Source organism: Sinocyclocheilus anshuiensis, unplaced genomic scaffold, assembly GCF_001515605.1.
Source record: "Sinocyclocheilus anshuiensis isolate Anshui unplaced genomic scaffold, SAMN03320099.WGS_v1.1 scaffold2185, whole genome shotgun sequence".
Lineage (NCBI taxonomy): Eukaryota > Metazoa > Chordata > Actinopteri > Cypriniformes > Cyprinidae > Sinocyclocheilus > Sinocyclocheilus anshuiensis.
Window position 1 is genome coordinate 206,581 of NW_015552740.1, and position 9,843 is coordinate 216,423.

At 36.1% G+C, this 9,843-nt stretch overlaps 1 protein-coding gene across 1 annotated transcript in view; it reads right to left on the reverse strand.

Annotated features, from left to right (window-relative positions):
* Positions 1-9,843, reverse strand: part of LOC107667842 (leucine-rich repeat and immunoglobulin-like domain-containing nogo receptor-interacting protein 2) — a 198,638-nt gene that overhangs the window by 123,608 nt on the left and 65,187 nt on the right. The window contains exon 2 of the mRNA XM_016459562.1: positions 1,759-1,837. The gene's annotated coding sequence lies outside the window, so the exon portion shown is untranslated. The remainder of the gene's footprint in view (positions 1-1,758; positions 1,838-9,843) is intronic.

The window sequence follows — 9,843 nt, forward strand, 5'->3', positions numbered from 1 at the left end:
AAGTGGGGTATAGCAGCATGCTGTCTAGAGATGAACACATTTTCAACCCTTGTTTTCTTAAATCCAAAGAGATAAACAATACACTTTGGAAGTTCATTCAGTGTTCAGGAATCTTATGAGACTATTGCTGATTTTCATGGAAGGATCAAAACCAAGCACACAGGAGCCACAGGAGACATGGGAGACCACTTAAGAAAAAAGTTCTCCTGAGTGCTGCTTGCCCTGATTTCACACTAAATCCAGGAAATGCTCAACTGCTATACACAAATTTGTCATGTAGCATCATTTTCATGACAACCATGCACTGTAACTCACTCTGAAGCCTTCAAAAAAATTGATTAAATTGATTAAAATTGATTAAATACGGTAAAAATTCACCGTAATCAAGACCATCTTTTGACCATCCACTCATCATTATTGTTACATCAATCTCTGCAAGTTATCATGTGAATATCTACATGGTGTTCTGCCACAGGCATTTGATATTATTTTCACTTTTATTACCACATTTACAAGACAGACATCTACAGTTAAAATATATATGCAAACTTTTCAAAACATGCTGCCAAAGTCCAATACTGAGATGCGACAGCTAAAGATTGTCGATTGCTAATTATACTGAAATCTTCACACAACAACACCTATCTGTCTAACGAAGGACATATTTTCTAACTTCTTTGTTAGAGCTGTGTACTGAGTCTCAACATCTGCATGTTTTGTGACATATGGCTGTGCTGATGTTTATACACAAACAGCCTTGATTGTTTTTATAATTTCTAGATTAAAAAAAATACTTCAGTGATGCCTGGCATAACAATTCAACCATTGTCTCACTATTATCTGTGCATGAAGAAAAATAGCTGTGGATTTCAGGCATTCAGAACTGAATTGAGAACCCCTTTTAAATTCCAATTCCATTTTTTATTGAATAAATATGAATTGATGCAGCAAATTTGAATATATAAAGGGATATTTGAACATATAAAGAACATACGGATTAAGGGTTTTGAAACAGTTTACACATATCTAATCTAATATATTTAATTATGTTTAATAAATGAACTGTTGTGGAACCCTTCATTTCTCAGAATGCATTACCTGGGTTGAATTTCTTTGAATTGCAATTCAATAAATTCATCTTCCTGTCTCTCCAATTCAGCTTTCTGTGAGGTGTGGCCAATTCAATTCAGAGTCAAAGTTACGAACTGAAAGAGAGCTGATTCTTCAGTTCTGAATTTTGCACAGCCCTGGCTGTATGACAATCAATAACTTTGTTCCTAGAATCCGTCCATTATTGCTGCACCTTGCCGAACCCATTACCGAGACCTAATGCATCTTGAGGGACTAGAGCCCTCCTACAGATGGCAAGCGCTTTGATGCATGATTCCTTACTTCCACTGTACCAGGATTATTACGCCGCTGCTCAATCAACCCCCTGCTTTCCACGACTTTTGGAGGCATTTGGGAAAATAAATCTATATCAACTCTGTGTCATACAGTAATGAGTATGCATACGTCGGTATATTTATGCATGTGTGTGAAGGGGTTAGACAGTGAATATACATCTTTGAACAGCCGTCTGCGGAGACCTTAAAAGCTCACTGAAATGGAAATGTGGTTAAATATAGATTGATTAGTTTGTTTGTTGTTGAAGATTGATGTTTTCAGAATACATTTTGCATATTTATCTAATTTATCTGAACTAAACAATATGGCGTGCCACCATAAAATATCAGGAAATAACAGGCAGGTGCTCACCACATGGAGAAGAGATCTTCCCCTTGGCCATGTTTTTGTTCTACTAAAGAGCCTTCTCGTTAGGGTTTGTTTCTTGAATCTGCAAGAAAGCACAAAATAAATGAATTAAATAAAGATGAAACGGAGGGAGGAAGAAAAAACAAGGTGTAATTAGGAAGCAGACAAAACAAACACACAATCAATAGCCTGGAGAAGCTCTGAACACAATGGAACACCCTTATAGATGTGAAAACCGACACAGTATGCTATTACTGCGAATGCTGTTTGCAAGCTCTGTGTTTCACGGCTTTACCCGTAATCTCTAGGGCTCGGGTTTCATATGCGCTTCCAGCAAAGTCTGGGCCAAGCCACAATGAAACTTTTGCACAATCAATATCATGTAATATGTGCAAAGCCCGACATGAAAAAAAAGAGGCTTTACCTTTTTTCACTTCCTCTATCCTCTTATGCACTATACAGGATGCTGTTCTATGACACAGGACATTGCTCTTGTTATTTAAGACCCAGAAATCTTGCAGCAAGGATTTGGAATATCTATATCCCAGTCCACTCGCGCTTCTCCTTTCCGCCTTGTGGAAATCATTTCATTCGGACAGTATTTCTCTCTTTCTTTTACAGTCTGAAAAGACACTAATGAGTCTCTCTCCATACAGGCCTGGCAGTAGACAGAGGCAAGGTGATTATGCAAACACCAGGTCCTGAATTGCTAATGAAAGCTGGGGAATATGTAGAAGACAACTGTGTAATAAAGGAAAAAGAAAGAAAGAAAAAAAAACAGTAGAAAGTTTGTTTCTGGACTCTCTTGTAAAATCTGTCCTGACACTCAGTGCTATTAGTAGCCCATTAAGCAGTTCAAGGACAATAGCTGTCCTCCTGTTTGATCATTTATCCTCCGGATCTCGTTGTTATGCTCTGTGCCTAAGATCAAGACGACCGTAGAATATCAATGGCATTGCTGAAAGTGGGCAAACTAGGTAAAATAATTCTTCTTGGCTCTATTTACACTCTGCAAAATATTGTTTCATAAGGCTGCATTGTTTATCTTCCACATGAAGTATTGGAGCAATAACCTTGTTTTGTTCAAACATAATGAAGCAAGTTTTGGTGCCATATGAAAGCATAACATTTCAAAAGCACAAGCTGAAAAGACCCTTGATATTGATTCATGCCTGTGGGTGTTACAATCCAAACTGAAAAAGTAGATCAACTCAACCTGTGCAAGGTGAAATGACAGAGCGTGCCTTCCCTCTCTTATTCCCCCAAACATACCGGCTGTATCTTTTCAGTGAAAGGACCACAGGAGGAGGACGGCAAATAAAATTAATCTCAACCCCTTCCTTAATCATCAGTGGTAGTTTTCCCAAAGCCACCATCATGGCTAACACATAGGAGCAATCAGCCAGTCATTGTTTTCTCAGACGGTGTGGTATAAAATGGCTAAAGTAGAGAATGACGTGTTTTACACATAAGATGCCTGCTTAGAGTGTCCATATTTAGTTCCATTAGTTATCCAAAAGGTAGTCTCAGGCAGTTTTCTGGGTTATGATTCTCTTCTCAAACTGCTTAAATAATAATTAAAGCCTTTATCTCTGATAGTTCCAGTTTTTCTTTTCTGAAAGGCTTTCATCTTATGAAAATGATGTTGAAAAGGATTCAAAAAGGTAGATTCTCTGAATGAACTTACTGTAAAGACCCATTTTTCACTTTAACTTTTTTTTTCTTCCTTAAGAAATACATTCTTTTGTGTTTATAGAAGAAAATAATAGACATGACATGCAAGTACATAAATAATTCTAATTTCTGAGTAAACCATTCCTTGAATCTACATCATATTCCTTAAAAAAAAAAAAAAAAAAACCTTCTATTCAGCTTGGATGCCTTAAATTGTTTTTAATGTTACAAAATATTTCTATTTCAAATTAATGCTGTTTGTTTTGAACTCTCTTTCTCTCTTTCCAATCCTGACAGAGTCCTAAAATAAACTGTATTTGTATCACTGTCTCTACAAAAATATTCAGCAGCTCAACTATTTTCAATATTGATAAAAATAAATGTTGCTTTTCACAGCAAATCAGCTTATTAGAATGATTTCTGAAAGACTATGACATTGAAGATTGGAGTAATGGCTGCTGAAAATTCAGCATTTCCATCACATGATAATTATTTATATTAGTAAACAGATCAATAATTAAAATAGAAACAATTAAATTTTATATTTTATAATATTACATTTTTTCCCCTGCATTTTTAATGCAGGCTTGGTGAACATGAGAGACTTACCAACCCCACACTTTTTAAACATATACAATAGAGCACTTAACAGAGAAAAGAACAAAGGCCCTGATGCTGGTATTTATTAAACACTGGTATGTCCTCTCATTGACCAGCGGCCATGGTGATATCTATCTCATTCAATTATTCTGCCCACATGGACATCTTGCTAAATCCCTTTCAATCTCATGTGCTTGATTAGTCTTCAGTTCATGCTTGATTTGCCCTTTGCTGTGTATCAACCTGGGGCCTGTTGTAATGGATAACAACACACCAATTAATACCATCATTGTGGCAATTAAGTAGATCGAGTGCTCTGATACCAGCGGGGATTCCAGTGGGTGCCGTGGGGTTGGCAGGGGATAGGAGCAGTGGATTGATGCTCCCAAGAGCCTCCAGGACACTAACACAGATGAACGCATCTGCAGCACGTTCAAACAAAGAGTTAAGCGCTAGAAAGAGTGAAACTGAGCATTTAGTTTAATACTACATAAACTGTGCTCTAATATAATGTGACATTTTAAGAAGGGAGCTTCTCCCCTCCTGAGTTAAACCAGACTCCATTAGTGTGGCTTGTTAGCATGGGTCAAGTTTGATCCTTGTGGGGATAGAGTGTGTCGGTAGACTGTTTTGAAGTAGCTTGTGTTTAGGCAGTGGGGATATTGCACAGCCGGATTCAAGACTTAGTGTCACGGTGCTCCTAAGGGGGTCTGGATTACAGAGATTTCAACTAATTTCCCTAGCGTAGTTAAGCTCTAGCATGACAGTGGAAAAAGTTATTGCTTTTGCATCTGCCTTCATTTCTCCATTCATAATTGCTACTTTCAATCTCCAGTGTGCTATTTAAATGGCACTGTGCAAACGCTTTTTTGACAATGTAAAATAAATAAATAAACAAATTAATGTAATTTAATTAATACAAACACAAGCACATTTTTACAGTTAAAAACAAGATAATGGTACGTCACTAAAACAACAAATCATAACAAAATTAATTAATTATAGTATTAAAAAGACGTGTTGTGTTGACCCCGTTTCCAAATCGTTCAAATAAAGGCTTCCTATTTTCCCTTTTTTTTCCGTATCAATGATCTTTCTGTTCGTTCTGCTTCATTTCGTGTTTCCCATTCATTGCCCTCTCTCTCTGTGGTTTTTTCAGTGTCTTTTTCTCTCCCTGTGTCTCTTCTTTGTCTCTGCTCTTTTGCCATGCTCATGTTGGGTAAATGAGAAGTGGCAACACACACAGACACATGTACAGCGTCTGTTCTCATTATCTCAAAGAGAACTGCCTCCTCCCTCAGCCCCAGTGGCACTGTGCAGTGCAATCCAAGGAAACAAAGAGATGAATGCACTTAGAGCACTCATCAAATTAGTTCAAGTACAAATAAACAAAGAATGCAATGCTTTACCAATGACAGAGAATGGGATTGAAAAGAAGAGACAGATTTACTGAGAAATAATTGACGTTTTTCACATTGATCTCATTGATATATATCAAAGGTTTGGGTATGAAGTTTGGGATTTTTAATAAATTAATATGTTTATTTTTAAATTCATATTTTAATTCAGCAAGTGTGCATTAAATTGACTAAAAATGACAAGTGAAAAGAAAAAAATAATATATATGTGACCCTGGACCACAAAACCAGTCATAAGGGTAAATTTTTTGAAATTGAGATTTATACATCATCTGAAGGCTGAATACATTTCCATTGATGTATGGTTGGTTAGGATAAGACAATATTTGAGATACAACTATTTGAAAATCTGGAATTTGAGGGTGAAAAAAAAAACTAAATATTGAGAAAATTGCCTTTAAAGTCCGTGTGAACCGGATGTTGCTGCCGACTTTATTTCAGTGCAGTGACGTATTTCCATCAGAAATGGAATATTGAATAGAGGGCATGGTTTTATTTTTGCGCTCCTCCTCTTGGTCTCTCACTCATAGCAATCTAACGGTTGGAGGGGTGTGTTTAAGCATATTCTGCCCAAGCCGTCAAACTGACGTAATCAGAGAAGGAATGCCATTCCAGAGCTGAAGCAAATGTTCAGATTTGTATTGAAGATTACCAAGACAAACAATTTTTTTCAGCGGATTATCTTGCACTGATTAATTGTTCACATCAAGACTAGCAATGCACGCTAATAAAGTAAATAAAGTCAATTTTGATTTCATGCTGACTTTAAAGCTGTCCAAATGAAGTTCTTAGCAATGCATATTACTAATAAGTTTTGATATATTTACGTTAGGGAATTCACAAAATATCTTCATGGAACATGATCTTAACTTAATATCCTAATGATTTTTGGCATAAAAGAAAAATCTATAATTTTGACCCATATAATGTATTGTCGGCTATTGCTACAAATATACCCGTGCTACTTGTGACTGGTTTTGTGGTCCAGGGTCACATATTTCAAATACTGTTCATTTGAACTTTCTACTCATCAAAGAATCTTGAAAAAAAGTACCACGGTTTACACAAATATATTAAGCAGCACAGTTTTTATTTTCAACACATAAAATAAGAAATGTTTCTTTCTCACCAAATCAGCATATTAGAATGATTTTTGAAGTATCATGTGAGACAATCGCAGGAATAAATTACAATTTAATATAAATTAAAAAGAAAATGGTTATTTTAAATTGCAATAATATATGAATGTTTTTAATGTTTTGATGTAATGTTTGATCCAAACATATATATGCGCTTTTAAATAATAAAGCTATTTTATTATTCATATAGCTCATATCACCCATGCCATTGTTTGCGATGTGTAGACTGTTTCTGTAGTGCAGCATGTTAGAGATATCATTACATGAACATAATGAGCTTGTTAAGGAAGAGTTTAACCCATGGGCAGAGGAACAGAGCATTAATCTCTTTGCTTTGGGCTAATTAGAGTAAAATCCCTATACAGAGGCATATCAGCATTGTGACCTCTGTCTCCATCCTCTCATTTAACATTCATAAATGAGCATGAAGACAATTTGCAAATTGTCTGCGCAGGCTTATTTCTCTGTTTGCAGACCTGAAGAATGAGCTGAAACAACTATAATCTAAAAACACACGCAACACCACTTAGTGGCTGCACTTTTTCAATAGATTCAATAAGATGACATAATGGAAGTACATCAGTGGCCTCCAGGCTTATGTCCAGTAATGACAGTTTGATTTATTCCTGTAATACAGCAGTAGGAAGCAATTGAACAAAAATGTTGACAAATTACTCTTGCCCTTAATTGAGATTGATTTTAAGAACATGCATTGATGTTATTAATGTGAAAATCTTAGGTATGTAGTGCATGCTGGTTTCATCTGCCTGTTAAAAACCTCTCTGTTATTGATATTGTGGTTATTGATTAAGTTATCCTAAATTGGCTTTTAAGGTCTTTTGTTCACATCAATGCTAGAGTTCCTTTAACTGTTTGTTATAGCCAACATTGATTTTAAAAATCTTAATGGTGAAAATGCACCGACAAAGTATGATCAATGCAGCCTTTTCGATATTTAAAATTTAAAATATGTGTAAAGTTTACTCAGATAAATAAAACTGGCTCCACTTTCCTTTCAACACTGCAAAAAACAAAAAACAAACAAAAAACACAACTAAATTAAACATGACTAAATCACAATACATTTAACACAGAAAATGTCTGGATTTCGTCAGTCCAATCATATCACACCTTCCAGATCATTTGCTTAAAACTGAATAAAATTTAAAATAAAATAAAATAAACTTTGTTTTGTAAAACAAAACAATAAAATAAGATAAGCATAAACCTTATTATATGTACAGAGGTTTATGGTTAAAACAATAAGACATATGCAGTGTTTTTCCAAGTAATTTCATGTTGTTTTAAGAATGTTTAGATATTCTTACTAGGAAAAAAGACAAAAAATGTCTTGTACAGAATATAGTTTGTGAGAGGAGGTGATTATTGATTTCTTACTAGTCAGTAGACTAACCCCAATTGATAAAATTCACTCTAGTGTACCAATCTACTCCTGTGGCACCATTTGATTCTTAATCACCCTCATTTGAATGTGTGTCATATTCTGACTCGAATCACCACACCTCTAGAGAACGGCAGCTTGGCAAGTATTGCTTTCCTCTTCCCCTTTCTCTCTCCCTCACTCGTGAGACCGAGGCAGCCGTGATATATGGTCACCAGCAAACTGAGATTCATCAGGCAACCTTTCTTGCTCACTTGAATCTATATTCAATTCTGGAGCATCTGTTATGGCTGAGGCAGTTCAGGACACTGAATTGTTCAGGACACGCTGGTATTGTGACGGTGAAATTGTGCTTGGATAAAGAAACTTACAGGCATAATAAAACCCAATGAAAATATATATCACAGTCTCAATAACAGTGAGAATCTTGAAATCAGTTTCTTGAAGAAAAAGAAAAACAAACTATAACTGCAAATACGTAAATACGTAAATACGACAATACAAAAGAAGTATTTTTAGACAAGTTGCAAATCATGTAGTGTATTATTCTAAGAGTCATATCTGCTATATTCAACATTCATGATAGTGTTTCTGTTCAAATGTGAGAACATAAAGAATGTTTCTCTTTAATGGCTTTTAGGTTGTTGTCCTAGTTTATGCAAAAACCGTACAGGCGAAGTGTAACTGCCCATCCTCTTGAGAGCTCATCAAAGATTGAGATGCACCCTCTACTCTAGGGGAGACAAACTAAATGAGTGCACATACTGCTTAGATAAGCACAAAAAGGCCCGGCTGAAAATCACGGGCAGTAGCAACGCCACTGTAGCAATAGCCGCAGCTTTCTCAGCCCGAGGCTTATTCAGCACAATGCATGCTATTAAACAAAATCTCCCTCTGTGAAACTGGATTCCCTGTCTAGCTTTAGATACACACAATGTTTCTTTGCGTGCAACGAGAGATGAAACAAACGTATCTATAATTTTACGGTTGTAGCAGTGCTTTTCCCCCCTCACTTAGTCAGAGTTTCACTAATTATTAGCATGCTGTGATGTGAAAGGTGAGACAGGTTGTGACACGAAGCAAAGCAAGAGGCAGACAAATGCATGATGCCAAGCCTCGACAAGAATTAACGGGAAGAGCGAATGACAATAGCATATTCAGAAGGCATTTGAAAGCTTTCTTGTAATGCAGACGCGACCTTGTTTATAGAGTGCCCTTGCACTTCGCATGCATATTTCACCTCTCTCTGCACACATCCTCCTCAAACATCACCTGATACGAAAATGTCAAATATATTCAACACCAACAATCATCCATAAAAGCGCTCCATGTTCACACTGGAAAGTTAATACTTCCTGTGCCCTTCAAAGGCGTGCTAAAGGATGCTCACATTTGCACTTAACTACTCTCACATTTATGCAAGGTTTGCTCTCTGTCTCCTTGTGTGCATATGTTATTTACTTTGCTTGTTTAACCTGTACTAACATGCAGAGGCGTAGGAATGATCGAAAAGGTCCCCATGATATCAATATATAAGGTTAGCTAATGAATATTAATTAGGTGGCATAACATTCACCCCTTAGTTTTGAAAGGCAGGAAAATTGGCATTAGTATAAAGATGTCAGGAATCAGGTATATTTTTTAACCACAATAACTGGTGGTAGAATAAAACTGGGGGAAAAAAAGAAAAAGAAGAATAGAAGACTAAAACTGTGCTTAAAAAATAAACTGCATGACTAGCTTAGTTTAAAGTGCCCCTATTATGGATTTCTGAAAATTACATTTCATGCAGTGTGTAACACAGCTCTAAGTGAATGAAAACATCCTGCAAAGTTTTAAATCTGAAAGTGCTCTG